Source organism: Protobothrops mucrosquamatus, unplaced genomic scaffold, assembly GCF_001527695.2.
Source record: "Protobothrops mucrosquamatus isolate PMUCROS unplaced genomic scaffold, P.Mucros_1.0 scaffold1418, whole genome shotgun sequence".
NCBI classification, from domain to species: domain Eukaryota; kingdom Metazoa; phylum Chordata; class Lepidosauria; order Squamata; family Viperidae; genus Protobothrops; species Protobothrops mucrosquamatus.
In genome coordinates this window covers 555,906-578,547 of record NW_015387603.1, presented here as the reverse complement: position 1 = coordinate 578,547, position 22,642 = coordinate 555,906, and the positions used below count along the sequence as shown (strand labels likewise).

Below are 22,642 nucleotides of genomic sequence, written 5' to 3'. Positions count from 1 at the left end.
GCCAGCTTGCCAGGTGATCAGAAGATTGGAGAGAGGGAGAGGGGGGGGAAGAAAGAGAGAAAGAGAGAGAGAAAGAGAGGGAGAGAGAAAGAGGGAGGGAAAGAGAGAGAGAGGAAAGAGAGAGAGAGAGAAATAGTGGGGGAAGAGGACTGGCAGACCAAGGGCAGAAAGAGAGAAAGGGAGGGAGGGAGGGAGGGAGAGACAGAGAGAGAGAGACCCTTTTGACATCTAAAATGAAGATAACACTGCATATATCCTTTTTTACCTTTATGAGTAAAGGTAAAAAAGGATATATGCAGTGTTATCTTCATTTTAGATATCAAAAGGGTTTTGCAGCTCCCAGTGTTTTGTTTTTGATGGGAAACGGGTCCAAGTGGCTCTTTGAGTATTTTGGGTTGCCTACCCCTGTACTAAAACTAGCCATTCTATAACAAGAAACTTTCATTTTTTTTTATCCCAAGAAAAAAAATCCAGAGGCGATTTCCAATTAGAAACAAGGTTGGGTATGTTCTTTTCTTTAATTAAAGCAGTTAATTTTGCCATCTCTGCTAGTTCCATCAGTTTTTCCAGCGACTTCTCCATTATGGCAATTAAAGTATCCTTCCATTTTTTGTGCAAAAATTTGAATGAACCTTTATTATCAAAGTACAACATGTATACAATGAGATTGGCTGAGCGTCCCTTTGTGCCCCCCCACCGCAATTCACAGTGACAACAATCCCACCATCTTATTACACCATGTGAGCTAATTGCACTACGCGCCAGCCTTGCAAGTCTATCCTGCATAAGGTTATTCCCATTCAGGAGCCTGACAGCCCATTGGATAGAAACTATTCTTCAGCCTGTTGGTGCGGCTGGCTATACCTCTATATCTTCTACCCGATGGTAGAAGAATAAAGAGGTACTGACCAGGGTATGAGTCATCCCTGAGAAATTTCCTCACTTTTCCAAGGCAGCGGGCCCTGGCGATATCCAGTGGTGTCAGGGGGCAGCCCACGATATTTTGTGCTGTGCTCACCACCCTCTGTAATATCTTCCTATACGCGGCTGTCAAGCCAGCATACCAAACCACGATACAGTGTGAGAGGACGCTTTCTATGGTAGACCGGTAAAAGAGGGTCATTAGTTGTTCTACCCTGTTCTTCCGGAAGACCCTGAGGAAGTGGAGTCTCCGTTGGGCTTTTCTGACCACCTGGCTTGTATTGATTTTCCAGCATTCTTAATGCTCTCAACATATATAACAGCAAAGTTTGAGACTGGTTTTCCATCTCTTGTCTATTAAAGTTTCTGGTTTTATTTTTTTACCCACTTTGAGAATCTTCCGCAGTAAAATATAAATCTTACACCAGTATTTCTTTGCTTTGTCACAAGTCCAGGAAAGATGGTAAAAAGATTCTTGTTTACATTTACATTTTGAACATGTATTTGAATTTCCTTTATTCATCTTTGGCCAGTTATCACACATTAAATAGAATGATACATCATTTTATAAAAAAAATTCTTTTAAATTATAATTTAATATAAATTTTAAAGCTTTCATCCAAATATCTTCCAGTTGTTCAGTCATTATATTATACACAAAATTCTTTGCCATTGGATCAACATGTTCAAATTCTTAATAGCTCCTTAGCAGAGTTCCCTGGCATTCATACTATGTGGAGATGCTTCACTAATCTTTGTATAGTTGCTTATCCTTGCTAGAAGAAAGGTTTTGCAGAGCCATTTATTTCTTACTTCCCAGCCTAATTGATCAACACTGAGTCCTTTGCAGTGAGAAACCACTTCATGATGTGTGATGACCATTAATTCTTTTCTCCTTCATACTATTTCAAGTCCTTTACAATGGACGTCAGAGATCCTGAGAGAATGAGGCATCCATCAAATCTCCCTCAAGAACTGTTTTTCAGGAGGATCTCTCAGGAAGATCCAAATCAGGACACCTCAAGAGGTAATAATAAGGTCCTTCCACTCTTCTGATGAATCCTAACTTTCTTATCTTCTGTGTTTTCTTTCAGTAGCATACCTCCTCCCATTTCATTAATTATGCTTCCTGAAATTCTGTCTCCCTCACAGGGAAGAATAAAAGGAAGTTGAGGCTTTGTTTTGGGGGAACTGAAACTGTGATTGAACCTCCAACTCAGGTAAGAGAAGAACATTCATTTACTAGATTTGTATTTTCCTTTTCCCTCGGGAAATCAGCTGATGTACATAGTACAGGTAGTCCTTGATTTATGACCACAATTGAAACCCAAATTTTTGTTGCTAAGCAACATATTTGTTAAGTAAACTTTGCCCCATTTTACAACCTTTCTTGCCACATGTGTTAAATCAATGACTGCAGGTGTTAAGTTAGTAATATGGTTGTTAAGTGAATCTGGCTTCCCTATTGATTTTGCTCTGAGAACTTCACAAAAGGTGATCAAATGACCCGGGGACCCTGGAACCGTCATAAATATGAGTCAGTTGCCAAGCATCCGAATTTTGATCATGTGACCATGGGGATGCAGCAACAGTCGTGTGAAAACTGGGCATCAGCCATTTTTTTCGGTGCTGTTGTAACTTTGAACGGTCACTAAAAACTGTTGTAAGTTGAGGACTATCTCTCCTGCCTTTTTCCTTTGTTCCCTCTGCTTTTGATTGGGGATTTTTTTAGGATTTTTTTTTTAAGACTAGTACTTTAAAAACAAAAGTCTTTCCCCTAATTATTCTCCCAACTTGTCAGTAAGTAATGTTTTACAGATATTTTCACAGCGCCCATTCTTTCTGTAATTCTTTGCATTTGTGCAAGGATCCTCAAAAGTATTTAAATATTCACACCGGGATATTATCATTTTTAAAAGCTTCATTTACAACCATTGATAAGAAAATAAGTGATTAAGAACAAAGATTTTTAAAATCCCAGGACAGTGGCCATATAGAAATGCCTCCAAATAAAAATTGTTCTGAAAGAGCACATAATCAAGGCCCAATTGGCTTGCAAAATACCTTTTAATCCCTTGATTTGTGGCTGGATTTGGAGGCCAAACCATCCAGTTTTGCAAAGGCTAAGAAATGCCTTCCTCAAAAAATGTTCTCCTAATTCTTATTTACTGTCGAGTCAATGGCTCAGACTACTAGCAGTTTCCTTGCAATCTGAGGAGGGGCAGAGTCTCTGGATATTGATGGCACACAACACAGATCCCTGGCTGATCTCTCCCAGCTCTTCCATGAAGCTGTTGAGGATGAACAGGATTGCTCCTTCTTAGACATTTCATAAAATTCTACAAAGAATCCCTTCCCCTACAGAGACATCTATGCCGTTAAACTCAGGACGGGTTAGTGTCACTGATTGGTGGGTTTTCCAAGGCCCACCTGCCAATTGATTCTCTCCTGACACTGAGTGCCTTTTGATTGAGGATGGATGAATCGATCCTGGCTGGCCGGCTGGATATTGGGTAGATCCAGAAGGATCCTGAGGTTGATCCAGAAGGAAATTGGGGTTACTTAACTGAATGGCACTGAAAATCCTACAAAATCATTCAAGTTGATGAAACCTGTCTAAAACATTTCTTCAATCAAAAGCTTTTTCTTCTGTCCACTTTCTCACCTGAACTATGGAATCCTACTAAACATAGCCATTTACCTTAGTGCCTAGCTTTGCTTTGGGAATTTCTAAACAATAGGACAGATCCTATAGTCCCTCCTCAGTCTGTTCCGTACTTTTTTGCCTTTCAGGAGGGTCTTCTGCCCTTTGAGGAGGTGGCTGTGTATTTCTCAGAGGAGGAATGGTCTCTGCTGGATCCTCGCCAGAAAGCGCTGCATTGGGAAGTCATGCTGGACAATTATAAGAACGTGGCCTTTCTTGGTAAGGGTTTCCTATTCTGCAGTCAGACAGTTCATGAAGATGCTTTGTAGTTAGATGCCACAGATTACTTCTTATGAAATCATCTCCAAATAGATATCCTCTCCTCAGAGGGAGAAGGAAAAGTCATGCTGTTCTACTACTCCTAGGAAGGAAATAGGTCAATGGCATTCTGCTTAGATATATTCTATCCCATTTGTTTTTCTATTTCTATTTAAACATATTAGTGACAAAGTAATTCCTTGGTTTGCAGTAATACCAAACTTCATCAAACAGTTTTCATCTGTTTTGGCCCAGATGCTTCCGTATCAGTCCTATCAAGAATTGCCTTTCACGTTTTTTGACTTAATGCCTTTTACAAGTTTTTATGCCTCATGAATAGTGATATTATCATTTCTATACCAAACCATTATAATTATACAAATATACAATATATTGGAATCTGGCAAAATACCTGAAGGCAATTACAGGTAGTCCTCGAGTTACAAATATAATGGAGCCTGCCCATTTCATTTGTAACTCAAAAATTTATGGAAATAAATCTTTTATCTCGAAGAAGATCACTCCCTGCTTTCACCCACATATTTGCTAATTGAATGCGTTGGGTGAATACGGGGTTCATTATTTGCACATGAGGTATCTCAGGATGAGGAAGGCCATGGAGGGCCTAGTGATGGAATAGGCCCCCAAGGCCTCCACGATTCACAAAGATACTTCGCACTTCCCTCTCCATTTCTGCTGCACCAGATTGACTTACCTTTAAAAGATCCATCTCCTCTCTGCCGGGTTCCTGCTTTTCAGGGAGAGGAGAGTCAATGGAAGTTCCTGCGTGCTGTAATATCGCCCGAGTTCAGGCACCCATCCTCTGTTGCAGAAAATGGCTGCCTAAACTCTCACGGTGCTTGTGGTGCCTATCTCCTGCTCTCTCCCCCACAACTCTGGAGCCACATGGCCACTGCCCCTGGCTTCTGTTCTGCCGGCGGAGGCCTGTAGATCAGACTTCTGAAGGCCCACAGAAGCATCCCCTGACCTCCTTTCTGGGCAGCAATGGCCTGGAAAAGGCCTCCGATGCCCGGATTGGGCCTCCAGAGGCAATCGGAAGCCTCCCCCAGCTTCCATTCCATTCTCTGTTGCAGAGAAAGAGGCTTAAACTACCGTGAGATCACTCGAAATCAGTAGCGTGAGATCTCGCATCACTGATCTCACGTGATCTTGTGTTACTTTAGGCTTCCATTCTCTGCGAACGCACCAAAGGCCTAGAACAGCCAAGAAAGCAAAGGTGAGTACCCACAGGCCTAGTGTCTAGGGAGACTGGGGTAGGGTGGGGGGAGGAAATAGCTAGGGTGAATGTTGCAGGGCTACTGTGGTCATTAGTAAGGGTGAATGACTGCCGTAATGTGGAAACATTCGCAATTTCAGGACTTTTTTGTAAACACTACTGGGTGATTATCGCGTAAATTTGAACGTTCGCTAAGGGAAGGTTCGTAACTCGGGGATTATCTGTAATATGACTTCTGACAGGGTGATCTTTTTCCTTAACCTTTCTATCACTTTCATTTCTCTTTTCCTTTGAAGATGATAATGAGAAAGACAATAAAGTCGCTGGAGAATTAATCAAAGTGTTCAAACAAAGAGACGTAATGGAGAAGCCTGCAATTCAAACGGGATTCCAAAGGCAGGAAAGAAACCCTTCAAATAACTGGAATAAGGAAAGCTCATCTTCCATTGATGTTCAGATGCAGGACTTTATTGATCAACGAGGGGAAAAAAAGAAAAAATACATTAGGAAAGGTGCAAGACTATTCAAAGACACAGTAGATGTAAATGAGCACCATCTATCCCAAGTCAAAGGACAAGATTATATATCCAAAGACAAAGGACAAAATTACAATGGGACTTTCACACTTTCTCAAGAAAATGGGTCTCTTAAGTCACAGAAAAGTTTTCACATGGGAGAGAAGCCAAATAAATGCACTAAGGATGGAAATAAGACTGTTTATAAAAGGAGAAGCACAAAGGAGAAGCTATATAAATGCAGGGAGTGTGGAAAGGGCTTCAGCAAACCATGTCATCTTAAATCCCATCAAAGGATCCACACAGGGGAGAAGCCCTATAAATGCATGGAGTGTGGAAAGGGCTTCAACAACCAGAGTAATCTTAAATCCCATCAAAAGATCCACACAGGGAAGAAGCCCTATAAATGCATAGAGTGTGGAAAGGATTTCAGAACGACCTGGGAATTTACATCCCATCAAAGGATCCACACAGGGGAGAAGCCATATAAATGCATGGAGTGTGGAAAGGGCTTCAACAACCAGAGTAATCTTACATCCCATCAAAGGATCCACACAGGGAAGAAGCCCTATAAATGCATGGAGTGTGGAAAAGGCTTCTATGAAAACTGGTATCTTACTGTTCATAAAAGGATCCACACAGGGGAGAAGCCCTATAAATGCATGAAGTGTGGAAAGGGCTTTAACACCCAGAGTCATCTTACATCCCATCAAAGGATCCACACAGGGGAGAAGCCATATAAATGCATAGAGTGTGGAAAGGGCTTCAGCCAACCTAGTAATCTTACTTCCCATAAAATGATCCACACAGGAGAGAAACCATATAAATGCTTGGAGTGTGGAAAGACGTTTATTTATAGCAGTCATCTTACTTCCCATAAAATGATCCACACAGGGGAGAAACCATATAAATGCATGGAGTGTGGAAAGGACTTCAGGACAGGCAATGAACTTACATCCCATCAAAGGATCCACACAGGGGAGAAGCCCTATAAATGCATGGAGTGTGGAAAGGGCTTCACCCGACATAATGGTCTTATTTCCCATAAAAGACTCCACACGGGGGAAAAGCCATATAAATGCATGGAGTGTGGAAAGGGCTTCAGGACAAGCAGTGATCGTACATCCCATAAAAGGATTCACACAGGGGAGAAGCCATAGAAATGCATGGAGTATGGTAAGAATTTCAGCCCACACTGTACTCTTAGTTCCCATAACATGATTCATAGACGTGAGAAGTCAATCCTCAAAACAAAGATACATTTGGGTGAGAATGTATGCTAATGATAGGTTTAGTGAGCCCAATCTATCGATTTCCAATTTACACACTGAACTCTGAAAAGAAGGTTGTTATTTTTTTGTCTGTTTCATCCTTCTAACTTAGAGGCCTAGAGAGATGAATTTAGTAATGAAAATAAAAACAATGGGCAATTATAATTATCTACAGATTATTGAATTTATGTGTGTATAGGTTCATTTTATTTTATTTTTTAGAAATGTGCTTCCTGCTCCCCAATTGTCATGTTTCTCCCACTTGGTCATAGCTCTCAGAAGGATGTGAAGATATTCAACATGTGCTCCTTCCCCTAGCACAAATGAAAAAATAAAATAAAAATCAAATGTGCACCCTTGGTGTCGAACTGGGGCACCCCAAAAATAATCAAATTTGCATCCTCAGTGTACAACTGAGACCTGAGTCAACCAGTATCTATGCAGAAACAGGGAACATTATTTTCAAAGGCCTGAAGATGTATGAGGGAATTGTCACATGCACCTCAATGTTTAGCGTCTGGGAAGAACTGAAATGATGAAGAATTCCTCTCTCAAAAATGAAGCCAGAATGACCAGAAACCCCACAAGTGATTGTGCAATTTTTTTCCCAAGCATTTTTCTGTTCAATAGTGTGATGAGGGCTAAGGAGACGTCGAAATTTGATTTAAATAAAAATAAATATCAATGCTGTGGTTATGTTGGAGTCATGTATTATACTCATGTATTAAACTCTTTAGTTGGTTTAAAAATGTATTAACACATGAAAGTTTTTGGAAGGATTTGAGAAGCTCATGTTTGAAGCTTTTTATTCAATTGTCAATCGTTCTGTGTCAAGCTGGACAATAAAGAGACTGAAAAGAGCAGAGAGGTTAACTGAATTCTTTTTAACCGCTTTTTTTCCTCTCCATCTACATTCTTTCTTTCACTAATTGTAGCTAAATCTCTTTTTTCCCTCCTGCATTGTCACCTACAAATCCAGAGGAATCTCTTCAAACCATTGGAATCTTCAGGTCTTGCAGTTAAAGGAGAATTTATACTTAAGTTTTTCTCTGTTCATTCCTGATCTACGGATTGATGGGTCCCAGTATTATTGCTGGGGCTGGTCCAGATTCTTGCCTCTGAATGACAATTTTTGGGTCGTAGAGGTAAGCCAGAAGGGATAAGGCCTGTCACAAGCCAGAACTTGATTTCAGGAGCTGCTAATGTGTCGCCATCTTGTCTCCTCCCTGCAAGCCCATCTTCCTGAGGTGTATTCCCTACGTAATAAACAATAAACTAGAAAAAGAAGGATTATGAGGGATGAATAAAACAGAAAGAAATGAAAGGCAAGGCAAGGGAAAAAGTGGATAAGAGAAATGAGATAACATGATAGTCAATGGAAAGACTATAATTTAATTAAACAATAAAAGAAATTGAATAGTTGAAGGTTGCAGTTATACTGAGAAGCTTACTCAAGTTCCAGCCAAGGTTTAAAAACTTTTCTGCAACTTCTTCTTGCCTAATTATTTTTTGTCCGCTGTGTAATTTTATGTCTCTCCCAGATAAACCGTACACAACGAGTAGTCCTGAACAGCATTACATCCGCATGGAGAGAAGTAAGCAGGTAAGGTTCTGTCTTAGGCCCAGTACTCTTCAATATCTTCATTAATGATTTAGATCAGTGGTTCTCAACCTGTGGGTCGGGACCCCATTTGGGGTCGATCAACCATTTCACAGGGGTCGCCAAGCAAGGCTGTCCGCCATTTTTTTGTCCACCATTTTTTTTGTCTGCCATTTTTTTCCCCTTTTGCGGCAGGTGCCTTACCTCCCTTGGGCTGGGCCAGCTGGTGGTCGGCCTGCTCCGTCTCTGCCACTTGCCAGCTATGCCTCGGCCGGCGCAGGGGGCGGAACCACGCATGTGCGGCGCTCCCGGGAAGGGAAAGTCCTCGACTTAGGACCGGTTGGGTAGTCCTCAACTTATGACTGGTTTAGTCCTCGACTTATGACCGGTTTAGTCCTCGACTTACGACCAGTTTAGTCCTCGACTTACGACCGGTTGGGGTCGCGGCATTAAAAAGGTTGAGAACCACTGATTTAGATGAAGGAATTAAAGGGGAACTCATCAGATTTGCAGGTAACACCAGGCTGTCAGTAGCCAACACCCCAGAAGACAAACTCAGGATCCAAAAAGATCTTACAAACTCGAACAATGGGCCCTATCCAACAAAATGAGTTTCAACATGGAGAAAAGCAAAGTCTTACACTTAGGCAGGAAAAACCAAAGGTACAAATACAGATTGAGCGAGACCTGACTTAAAAACAGTAACTGTGAGAGGGACCCTGGAGTCCTAGTGGACGATCACTTGACTATGAGCCAGCAGTGTGCAGCAGCAACCAAAAAAGCTAATACAATCCTGGGTTGTATAAACAGAGGCATAGAATCAAGATCACACGAAGTATTATTACCGCTTTATAAAACCCTAGCCCTTCCAAAAAATGGCAACTAAATGATCTCCCTTATTTCAAATAATATGTATAATAATAGAGGGAGATCTATTTGATGATCTAAAAGCACTGGCATGGAAGGCTAGTTGGCAAATGAAGAAAGCCAGAATGAGGCTGAAGAAAATTGGGGTTTTGATTTATTAGAGGGGATTTCATATTACTAATTAGAAGGTTAAAGGGAGAAGTTGAGATAAGGGGAATTTTGGTCATTAAATTTAAAATATTTGGAAATTAGTTGAAAATAAGGATAATGGCCGGTTGGGAAGGAAGTGACATAACTAAGTCTTGCCTTTCTAGGATGCTGGACCCTCCCTATTTAACCCTTTGAACTTAGCAAGCGGTTAAAAAGGCTGCAAAAAAGTCTTGAAGGAAAGAGAGCCACAGGTGAGAAAGGGTTTGTTTCTGTGTATGTGTGTGTGTGTGTGTGTGTGTATGGGGGAGGGGGTTTCTTCTCATACAAGGAGAGGCAGACAGTTCTTGCACTAGAGAAGGACGTGGCATATGCCAAGTCTTCATCCAGGTTCAATCTTAGGAGTAGTTCCCATATTTCCTGGCTGCCCTTTTCCATGATTGTAACAGGCAGGGAACAAAGCAGAGCTAGTCTAGACCACGCATGTTGCCCTCAGGAAGCAATCCAGAGGCCAGAAAGGAAAGGAGCGGACCTGAATAGTCCTTCACGCCCCATTTCCTGGGAAAAGCTCCTGGGTAGGGGGAGAGCTTGCATGGCAAATCTCAAGGAGGAAATAAGAAAAGGTTTGAAAAGAAGAGATACAAAAGATTATGCTTAGTTCTCACTCTGTGCTGGATGACAATAAAGTAGGTTTGGCTCCTCTGCAGCTCAATTTGTCTTAGGAGGATAGTGAACCAGATCATTACGTTAAGCTTTGTGCATTTAAACCTTTGTGTTTCATATGAACTGAGCCCCTAGATCTGATTGACCTTTTTGTATAGGACACACGGTGTGAACCTGCCTGCCTGTGTGAAGGAAGGAAGAGAAATGGAGCATCACATTTTTTGTGAAGTGAATTTTCATGCTTTGTTAACCTGTTCTGAGTTTTTGTATGCTGCGTGAACCCTCCTTATAGGTAAATGTAGAGCTATATTTTTAAAAAGCAAGTCTTTCCTTGTGAGTAAAAAAATAGAAATGATCCAAAATGCGAAATACACTGAATCTTCTTATTGAAGTCATCAGTTTACCAGGTCAGAAAAATACTTCCTTCTATGGGGATGAGTATCGATGAATGATCCAATCCACTACTTTCGAGTTGTTTGAATTTATTTTCTATGAGAGAATTGCAAAAGGAGATCATTTGTTCATGTTCTTTAGAGACAAAGTTATCTCTTTGGCAAAGAGGCTTAATGGCTTGTTCTGATTCCCATGGCTAGATGAACATTGTTATGAATGAAAAAGAATTTGGTTTCCTTCAACTCATTTGGATTTGTGTTACAGGAATGGCAAGCCTTCCTTTAGCAAGTGGGAGAACTGGAAAAGGCCCTTCCGGTGTTCAGTCTGGAATCGGTGAGGAGATCTGGGCAAGATCTGGGCAGAAGAACCTGGACGATGGAACCATCGTTTCACAAGTTCAGTCCTGGAACTTTAGGAACATCCAGTATCAGGAGGATGAAGGTCCCCGAGGGCTTTGCAGCCGACTCCACTACTTTTGTAGTAGATGGTTGAGACCAGAAAAGCACACAAAAGCGCAGATGTTGGACCTGGTTGTTCTGGAGCAGTTCCTGGCGCTTCTGCCCCTGCAGATGGGAGAGCTGGGTGTGGGAGTGTGGAGCTGAGACCAGCTCCCAGGCGGTGGCCCTGGTGGAAGGCTTCCTCCTGAGCCAGGCGGAGGAGAAGAAGGAGCAGGCTGAGATGCAGGTGAGAGGACTTCCTCTTGGGGGTCCAGAAGGAGTTGAATATAATAAACAATATGTTCAAACTATTCTTTCCTTTTAATAATTTTATTAAGCTTATCAAGATATAAAATACTAAAAAATATGAAAATAGTAGGAACTGGGGGGAAGGGAAGAGAAAGAAATAGGGAAGGGGGAAAAGAAGGGGAAAAAATCACTAAGGGAATTCAAGTTCCATCAGTTTACAGAGTGAGATGGAATGTGATATTGAATTGCCCTATTAAATAATTTGGGTATTGAATTAAAATTGACAACTAAGAGAAATTGCAAAATAATTTTATCCTTATTGAATTCATACAGCGTATCAGAAACACGTGATTAAATATATTATAGTCATTAAAAGTTAGTTTCATATTTCTCAAGATGTGACTGTGTTATACTTATCTTGAAATTATATTTCTTTTCAATTTGAAGGGGGTCTGTCATAATAAGTTTTTCAGGAAGGAAAACTGAAAAAAATTATCCAGTGTGACCAGACTCACATCTAAAGTGTAGAATGGAGACCTTAATCAATCAGTAGGAATGCAGGAAGCATGGAATTTTTTTCAAAGACCTCTCATTATATGAAAGAATCATCACATACTATCAATTTGTAATGTCTGTAGATGTGAAAGAAAGGAATTGGCTAGATTAGTTAGACAAATTAAGAAGGATACATCATTTGATAGGATAGTGACTGAGGGCTAAGTATCAAAAATATCAGGCACTGATAAAGAGGAGCAAACAAATTGTAAGAGCCAGTGACGAGAATTAAGACTGTCATGTTTACAAAATAATAATACAAAATTCTATAAGCTAGTTTCCAAAGGCCAAAGAGAAATAAAAGTAATAATTGAAGCACAGTATTCAACTATATTCAACACAATATTCACCTGAACTATTGATAGCTTATATTAAAAAATAAATTTGCGGAAACTGGAATATCAGCAACAGTTAATGGATACAGATATATTAATTATTAGAATGGTTCTCAGAAACCAGAAGTTAAAAGAATAATTTCACAATAGATAGTTGGCAAAATCTCAGGAGAAGTTATGTTACTATCAGAACATTTAAAGGCATTTCCTGATTGGTGGGCTTCTTTGCTCACCTTGTTTACTTGTATCAAATCACTGGACAAATCTATAAATGTTGTAAAAATGACAGTAATTCCAAACCTTAAAAAAGGTTTGGAAACAAACCCACTAACTTACCCCATAAGTTTCATTGACATGGTGAATTACGTATAAGGTATTTTTTAAACCTAGATAGCATACTAAAAAGCAGAGACGATCACCTTGTCATCAAAGTCCATATAGTCAAAGCTATGATTTTCCCAGTAGTAATGTATGGCTGTGAGAGTTGGACTGTAAAGAAGACTGAGTGCCAAAGAATGGATGTTTTTGAATTGTAGTGTTGGAGAAGACCCATTGAAAGAATCCCTTGGACTTCAAGGAGATCAAATCAGTCAACCCTAAAGGATGTCGACTTTCACTGTTCTTTGGAAGGACAGATACTGAAGCTGAAGCAACCTAATGAGAAGAGAAGACTCCTTGGAAAATACCCTGATGATGGGAAAGACTGAAGACAAAAGGAAAAGGGGACAGCAGAGTATAAGATGGTTAGTTAGTATCATTGACGCAATGAACATGAATTTCGGCAAACTCCGGGAGACAGTGGAAAACGGGAAACTGGCATGCTATGGTTCATGGGGTCATAAAGAGTCGGACACAACTTAGCGAAAACAACAATAAAAATCTTTTACGCAGACCGATTGGATAAATGTTAGGCAGATTATAGCAGAACAGAAGCCAGCCTTCAGAAAATGATATATACTATAAATCAGTGTTTACAACATCTGATTCACAGATCAATGAATGGTTCCTCAAAATGCCTATATATAGCATTTATTAACTTATCACTTGCTTTTGATACAATAGAGGAAAACTATGGGAGATGTTTCTAACTACTGATATAATATTAAACCCACAAAAGGTGTCCATCAGGGCTGTATACTGGCTTCCTTCCTCTTTAATTTTTATATTAACAATGTTTATAATTAACAATGTTAATAATTATTTGTATGCCTCATCAACTATGCAAATTGCATCAGGAACCTAAAGCTAGATTCATCATGCCTCTGTCCAACTGAATAAGTCTAGTTTAGAAGAAAAAAATACTATTGACTGATATAGATGAACATGTAACAAAACAATAATGCAAGATACAAAGATGCATGTTGACAAAGAGTGCTGTTAATATTAGTGGGGGAAGTATTGAACTAATATGGATTGTTATAATTTTATAGAATTTTGCTAAAGTCAGTGTTGCCAATAAACATACAGTACTATAAAAATAATTGGATTGATCTATAGTGTAGAACTGAGACCTGAGTCAATTGGTATGAATGATGAAATATGGAAAGTTATTCAGTCAAAGGTCTCATTATGTAAGAGAATAATCACATATCTACCCATGTATAGTGTGTGGAAAGAACTGAAAGGATGTAGAATTCCTCTCTCACTAAAGGAGCCAGGATAGCGGGAAGCTCCCAAAATGCATGTACAAAAACTTTTTATCAAGCACTTCTATTTTGCCTTTCTATGGTGTGACAAGGATTAAGAAAAATCTAAACTGGATTTAAATAAAATAAATAACAATGGTGTGGTTACTTTTCAGACATGTGTTAAATTCTCTTTAGTTGTGTTAAAAATTAGTAAAATGCACACAGCAGAGAAGCCATATAAATGTGTGGACAGAGTGTGAAAAGAATCACGTGAAGTATTAATACCACTTTACAATGCCTTGGTAAGGCCACACTTGGAATACTGCATCCAGTTTTGGTCACCACGATGGAAATAAGATGTTGAGACTGTAGAAAGAGTACAGAGAAGAGCAACAAAGATGATTAGGGGACTGGAGGCTAAAACATATAAGGAACGGTTGCTGGGTATGTCTGTTGGGTATGTCTAGTTTAACAAAGAGAAGGAATAGCGGTGACATGATAGCAGTGTTCCAATATCTCAGGGGCTGCCACAAAGAAGAGGGAGTCAGGCTATTCTCCAAAGCGCCTGAAGGCAGGACAAAAAGCAACGGGTGGAAACTAAGCAAGGAGAGAAGCAACCTAGAACTAAGAAGAAACTTCCTGACAGTTAGAACAATTAACCAGTGGAACAATCTGCCTCCAGAAGCGGTGAATGCGCCAACACTGGAAGTTTTTAAGAAGAAACTGGACAGCCATTTGTCCGAAATGGTATAGGGTTTCCTGCCTGAGCAGGAGGTTGGACTAGATGACCTCCGAGGTACCTTCCAATTTTATCATTATTATTATTATTATTATTATTATTATTATTATTATTATTATTATTATTATTATTATTATTATTATTATTATTATTATTATTATTATTATTATTATTATTATTATATAGATCTATTTGGGTGAGAAGCCATGTAAATTCTAGATCTAGTTGGTTAAATCTATGCATTTCCTATTTACATATACTGAACTAGGAGAATGCTTTTTTTTTTTTAGTTTGACCCTCACAACTGGTAATCTTAAGATAAAAGATATAGGGATTTATTATTTCTACATTTAAATTGTGCCTTTGTGACACATTGCTTGAGATAAGTTAATTACGGTATTCCAAAAATTATTTTGCAAAGGATTGCTATCTCCCTTGTGGTTATGTTAATGTGCTTTTTTTCTACTCCACCCTTGTTATTGTTTCTCTCCAATATATTTCCCTAAAATTCTTTTTGCTAAATGCACCTTAAGTTTTTTTCTATTTCTTTAACTCCAAGGGATTCAACAGGGGAAATTTAAAAAAAAAGTTGAAGAGGTGCTTGTGAAGGTATTATTGAAGCTCCATCTATTTTTACATGTGTGCAATTATGGGAAGAAAGCCTTGCAGTGGAAAGCATGGACTGTTTTTTTTTCCCTTTTATGGTCTCCCCTGAGATTTAAGGTAGCCTGAAGAGCACTAAACTAGACCTGGTTTCCAATGATAAGAGGAAAGTGTTGATAACACCCAGCTAAAACAGCGTGACATAATAATAATAATAATAATAATAATAATAATAATAATAATAATAATAATAATAATAATAATAATAATAATAAAAGTTGGAAGGGATGTTGGAGGTCATCTAGTCCAACCTCCTGCTCAGGCAGGTAACCCTATAGCATTTTGGACAAATGGCTGTCCAGTCTCTTCTTAAAAATTTCCAGTGTTGGAGCATTCACCGCTTCTGGAGGCAGGTTGTTCCACTGGTTAATTGTTCTAACTGTCAGGAAGTTTCTCCTTAGTTCTAGGTTGCTTCTCTCCTTGATTAGTTTCCATCCGTTGCTTCTTGTCCTGCCTTCAAGCGCTTTGGAGAATAGCTTGACTCCCTCTTCTTTGTGGCAGCCCCTGAGATACTGGAACACTGCTATTATGTCCCCCCTCGTCCTTCTCTTCATTAAACTAGACATACCCAATTCCAGCAACCATTCCTTATATGTTTTAGCCTCCAGTCCCCTAATCATCTTTGTTGCTCTTCTTTGTACTCTTTCTAGAGTCTCAACATCTTTTTTACATCGTGGTGACCAAAACTGGATGCAGTATTCCAAGTGTGGCCTTGCCAAGGCATTGTAAAGTGGTATTAATACTTCACGTGATCTTGATTCTATCCCTCTGTTAATGCAGCCTATCACTGTGTTGGCTTTTTTGGCAGCTGCAGCACACTGCTGGCTCATATTTAAATGATTGTCCACTAGGACTCCGAGATCCCTCTCACAGTTACTACTATTGAGCAAGGTACCCCCTATACAATACCTGTACATTTGGTTTTTCTTGTCTAAATGTAGAACCTTACTTTTTTCACCATTGAATTTCATTTTGTTAGATAGTGCCCAGTGTTCAAGTCTGTCCAGATCCTCCTGTATCTTAAGCCTGTCTTCTGGAGTGTTGGCTATTCCTGCCAGCTTGGTGTCATCTGCAAATTTGATGGGTTTCCCATCTATCCCCTCGTCCAAATCGTTGATGAAGATGTTGGAGCACTGGGCCCAGAACAGAGCCCTGGGGCACCCCACTACACACTTCCCTCCCTGTAGATGCGGTTCCATTGAGGACCACACGCTGATACGGCCAGTCAGCCAGCTACAGATCCATCTGGTGGTGATGCTGTCTAACCCACATTTTTCTTTCTTATCAAGTAGTAGGTTGTGATCTACTACTGTTTAAGTGTATTTTGAAAAAGAGACAACTGATGGTGAAGGAAAAGGACTTCAAACCAGCAGCAGACAAACTGCAGAGCCCAGCAGCTACACCACTCTAGCAGAAAAAAGCATCTTTCTTCATTGGTGGTCTGAAACCATTTCTCAAAAGAAGTCCCTCACCACAGTGCTCATCAAAATGGCCTGGATGGTGATTGAACAGTTGCACCTGCCATTCTGAACTTCACACATATACAAAGTGGTCACCTTTCTTTGTGTCAGTCCTTCCATTTAGTCCGACAAATATTCTGTTTCATTGCCCAGATGGAAACACCTACAGGATCTGTGGCTGAAGGACAGCTAGTCCTCAACTGAGTTAGGGTTAGGCCACCCACTCAAAGCAACTTGATAACTTTGGGTGAAGAAACATATTTTGACTCTCCATTGATCACCTGGTGTGTTTTATTGGACTCCTAGTTTGGCATGAACCCCAGGGAAAGAAGGTCTTTTAATCCTTCTGACACAAGTTTGCTGTCATTCATATCCCTTCTCTGCATCTTTTTGGTCTTTTCTTTGGATAGCTCCTTTCCTGGTGTATCGCAGGATAAAAACTTTTTCCTCAGATACTTCTACTCCAATAAGCATACAAGCTTGCGCTTCCAGCAGTGCTAGTTTAGTTTTCTTTAGGCAGGATAGCAAACACGTGCCTTCACTTCCCTTGTTGTTTGGAGCTGCACATTCTCGCTACCAAACTCCTATGCACTCAGACACAATCAGCAATCAGCAGCCCTCAGGAAATAGTCAAAAGCAATCAGTCATTAATCTAAATCCTTCTCCCTTAGAAAATTTATTTGCCAACATTTCCAAGCCCTAAGAATTTGGAGGTCAGCAAGTCAGGAACTCTTAATTCCATCCCCTAATAGTATTTGATTACAATGCCCTAATAAATCACACGCACAGTGGTGGGATTCAGTTCTGCAGAACCGGTAGCTAATTTTTTGTTGCCCAAGCCCAGAGTGGACTTCCAGAAATGGCATCCACACAGAGAACCGGTTGTTCACATATTTGAATCCCACCACTGCACACATACATATGTACTTCACCCTCTGAAAATGAGGCCACCTTCAAAGGGATTGTTCCAGAAAGAGACATCCTTGTAGAGAAAAAAAGTGTGACAACAGTTAAAACACAGCTCTCAAGTTTTGATGGCTGGGAACAGAACACAGCTGCCTGCCAACCTCTATTTGAAATGTCAGTTTTAAAAACATTTTCTTTGAATTCAATTGGACGTGAAGGCTAGTGGGGGGGGGAGGCATCTAAAGGAAGGTTCAGCTTGACTTGGTGGATTTAGGGTGGATTTTCAGTTCTGCCTTTGCACTACTGTATTTCACTTGACTTCTAGTAAATTATACCTTTCTCAACAAATGGAGAATCATTTTTACTTAGGAAATCAAGCGGAGGCAGGTTTGACAAGTATATTGGATAACTGAAACACAAACATCAGTCTCTCATAATTACCCATTCATCCATTCAACTACTTGAGGAAAGGGGAAATAGTAGAAGATCAAGAAGAATCTGCATAGAAAGATTCCCAGTAGTTTTATCATTTCTCCTCAGTCTACCAAGGAGGGTGGTTTAATTTCTTGGCTAAAACTAAATCCAAAAATGCTAGGCAATTCATGGAAATTTGGCATTAAACAAACTTTAACCAAGCTAAATGTATTTCAGATTTACTATTCAGTAATAGGAACAGCAATAGCACTCGGATTTGTATACCGCTCCATCTCTAAAAACAAAGAACAAACCTGAAAAACAATAAAAATAAACAGCATTTTTGTAAAAACCAAAAAAAAAAGTCCTTGCCGTATTATCCAAACCTATTATCTTTCTCATTAGCTATCCTTGTAGTTAAACTTGCAGTTCTATATTTTATTAAAATGAAACAATGAATCATTAGCAATCAAAGAAAAAGATAGGAGAAGTAGTATAGGAAATAAATCCATTAAACAAGCTGTCATTTCAAAAATTAACAAAAACAAGTTGTACAACCAGTTTGGTCTACTGCAGGGGTAGGCAACCTTGGCTCTTTTATGACTCGTGGACTTCAACTCCCAGAATTCCTGAGCCAGCTGGCTCAGGAATTCTGGGAGTTGAAGTCCACGAGTCATAAAAGAGCCAAGGTTGCCTACCCCTGGTCTAGTGGTTAAAGCACAGGGCATGAGACCATGAGTTCAAGTCCTGCCTTAGGCATGAAAGCCAGCGTGGGCAATCTTGGGCCAGCCCTCTCTCTCTCTCAGCCCAACTCACCTCACACAGTTGCTGTGGGGGGGGAGGGCAATAGAAGTAGGAAGAAGTATTGCGCAAATTCATTGCCTTGAGTTATTTATTAAAAAAATAAAGATGGAATATAGATAAATAAATCATCAATGGAGAAGTTTCAGCTGAGATTCAGGAAAAAAAAACACTTCAGAAAAAAAGATGGAATGAATAAGATAGCATGCAAACATAAATTAAAACTGGAAAGTTCAGTGTGGGTGCTTTTATCAGACAGCTATACTGTATAATGCAGAATTCTTCATCTGAGAAAGATGTAAAAGATTTATAATCCCACGGGTTCACCCTTCAAGAATACCCCTCTCCTGGGGAACGTTGCTCTTCTGCCACATTCTTAGCAACTGATAGCTAAAAATTACTCTTTCTGCAGATAAAAGGAGAAAGGATTCAGCAGCTATTTTGGGGGGGAGGAATACTGCTTGCCTAGAAAGCCACTTAGCTTGTATTCCTCTCCAGAATTTTTAGTGATACTCTTGTGACATAATAATAATAATAATAATAATAATAATAATAATAATAATAATAATAATAATAATAATAATAATAATAATAATAATGATGATGATGGTAAAGTTGGAAGGGACCTTGGAGGTCATCTAGTCCAACCCCCTGCTCAGGCAGGAAACCCTATACCATTTTGGACAAATGGCTGTCCAGTCTCTTCTTAAAAACTTCCAGTGTTGGAGCATTCACCACTTCTGGAGGCAGGTTGTTCCATTGGTTAATTGTTCTAACTGTCAGGAAGTTTCTCCTTAGTTCTAGGTTGCTTCTCTCCTTGCTTAGTTTCCATCCGTTGCTTCTTGTCCTGCCTTCAGGCGCTTTGGAGAATAGCTTGACTCCCTCTTCTTTGTGGCAGCCCCTGAGATATTGGAACACTGCTATCATATCCCCCCTCGGCCTTCTCTTCCTTAAACTAGACATACCCAATTCCAGCAACCGTTCCTTATATGTTTTAGCTTCCAGTCCCCTAATCATCTTTGTTGCGCTTCTCTGTACTCTTTCTAGAGTCTCAACATCTTTTTTACATCGTGGTGACCAAAATATGCTTTGCGATGTCTCCTTTTGATCCCCATTTTTGTTGCCACAACAGGAGTAGAGACAAGGGCCCAGCGAGTTTTGTTAACAGGAACATTAAAAGGTAAGAAAAAGTAGGAAGAAATAACTGCATTGGTTTTTCACAATACAGGTAGTCCTTGACTTATAACCATTCATTTAGCAACTGGTTGAAATTACTATGGCATTAAAAAGGGGGATTTATGACCAGTTATCACACGATTGTTCCAGCATCCCTACGCAGCTGCCCTATGATTAAAATTCAGGTGCTTGACAACCAGCATGTATTTATAATGGTCCAGGATCATATGATCATTATTTGCAACTTTCTCAGGCAGCTTTCAACAAGCAAAGTCAATGAGGAATCTGGATTTGCTTAATGATCACACAATTCACTTAAGGACTGCAGTGATTTGATTAACAACCGTGGCAAAAAAGGTTATAAAATCAGACATGACTCAATTGCTTAGCAATGGAAGTTATGGTCCCAATTGTGGTCATAAGTTGAGGATTACCTGTACAATACCTCATTATGCCCCGGAAACTCAGAGAGATGAACAAGCCATGCTGAGAGAGAATTTTGCCACATTTTTCCCTGGGAGACTTTGTTCATTTTGCATTCACACTTTGCAGCAAAAAAAAAAAGATGCTGGAATCAAATGCATCCAGGATAGCGGTCTTTCTTTCATCAAAAACCTGTCCAAAATAAGATCTGGAAAAGAAGGGATGGTGGGAAAGTCATCTGCAAAGAGTAATAGTTACATTTGGTAAAAGAGTATGAATTGGAGAAATTTGTACTTTGAAAAGGAAATGTTCATGTCAAAGAATGAAAACAGAACGATGTACTTTTTAAAGAGATCCCTTATTCGTTCTTACATAAATTGGATACAATTTATACAAAACGTCAGCATATTGGGAATTAGGCGGGTAGTAAACTTTGAATTAATTCCATTGTCTTTTCCTTATTTTTCTGTTCTTTTCTTTTTCCAAAAAAAAACCTGAACCAGAATTGTGCCATTCCATTGTAGATAGAAAACCAGACAGGTTTCTACCAATTGACACATCTTTGATCTAAGAAATCAACTATCTCATATGGCAATACTTCATATTATTCATAGATCCTACCCTGTATATTACCAGAGATCGAATGAGATAAAAGTGTGGGAATGTTTATAAAATGTGCATCTGACTCCAATCCAAAATATGATTTGAATTCCAGGATAAGCATAATTAAAAAAAAATCTTTGGAAGCATCCTACATCTCTCTCACTTTGGCACACATGTATCTTGTGCCACCTGAAAAAAAGTAATTAAATCACTGTACTATAAGTTTTATGGATAATATTCCAATTTATTGGGCTGCAGATAAAAGCAAATGTTGGGAAGGTGATTCACAGTATCCCAAAGCAAGGAGAAAGAAATGTAAATAGTGAAGTCAGAAGAAACAGCGTATGCCTTCCAGGATAATAACCTGCAGAATTCTCAGTTTTGGATCTCAGCCAGTTAGTTCTTACAATTTCCCTGGGATCCTCTTAGTAGAGAGATTGATTATGTGCTGCCAAGTCATTAGCATCCAGGTTGTGATGAAATCTCCAGCTAGAGTAGAGGGGAAAGTAAAATGGGTGCTAGCTTACTGTAGAATTGTTGTGTGAGAGGAATCAATAGAGGCAAGACTTCTGAAGCCTTTAGCTGTCTGTATCTAAGAGAAGGCAGCTAACAGAATAGCAGAATAACAGAGCTGGAAGGGACCTTGGAGGTCTTCTAGTCCAACCCCCTGCTCAAGCAGGAGACCCTATAATATTTCAGACAAGTGGCTGTCCAGTCTCTTCTTAAAAGCCTCCAATGATGAGGCACCCACAGCTTCTGAAGGCAAAGTGTTTCACTAGTTAAATGTTGTCACTGTTAGAATTTTTTTCCTTAATTCTAGGTTGCTTCTCTCCTTGATTAGTTTCCATCCATTGTGTCTTGTCTTCCCTTCTTGGTGCTTTGAAAAATAAGTTGACCCCCCCTCTTCTTTGTGGAAGCCCCTCAAATATTGAAACACTGCTATCATGTCACCCCTAGTTAGTCTAAAGAGATTATTATAAGTAGGAGAACAACAATAAAGCAGCTACTTGGACCTGGTCACTAAGTTGTTCTAGTTCCCACCACCTGACATACATAGATTTATGTATGTCAGGTGGTGGGAACTAGAACAACTTAGATTTTCTCTATGATGATTTGTCCCTAACCTAATCTTTCAGGTCTTCCAATCGTGCATTCTTCACCACTGTAACCATCCATCCACCTGGTTATTGATCATCCTCTTCTCTGTCCTTCTGCTTTTCCCAACATTAGAACTTCTGTAGAGAGCAGGGTTTTCATATAATTATCCAAAGTAGGATAATTTGAACCTGGTCATTTGTGTGTGGAATGAGAACTGTGAGTTGATTTGTTCAATGATCCATTTGTTTGCTTTCTTGCCTGTCCATGGTATTCTCAAGAGTCTTCTCCAACAAAGTTAAAAAGCATCAGTGCATCCTGTTTCTTCAAAGCCCAGCTTTCACTTCCATACCTTTACTAGTATCAGGTCCCATAATGTTTCATTTCTGTTGTGTTCTTTGTATTCCCCCCCCCCTTAATCCCCTATGCATATCCTGATCACCCATTAAGGGTGATTGCCCTTCACCATTGATCGCCCATTAAGGGTGATTGCCCTTCACCATTGATCGCCCATTAAGGGTGATTGCCCTTCTCCATCTGCATACAGTTTCATGCCCGTTGCTGGTTGGCTAACTAGCAACA

The 22,642-nt window shown here is 39.7% G+C and overlaps 1 long non-coding RNA gene and 1 pseudogene across 1 annotated transcript; both read left to right on the top strand.

The window, feature by feature from the left end:
- Window positions 1-7,052, top strand: part of LOC107292780 — an 18,272-nt pseudogene extending 11,220 nt beyond the window's left edge.
- LOC114922954 lies at window positions 2,066-5,441 on the top strand. Its single transcript, XR_003810542.1, has 3 exons — window positions 2,066-2,141; window positions 3,715-3,844; window positions 5,417-5,441. It is a non-coding gene; the product is annotated as an uncharacterized LOC114922954 (long non-coding RNA).
- Window positions 7,053-22,642: the final 15,590 nt, after the last annotated feature.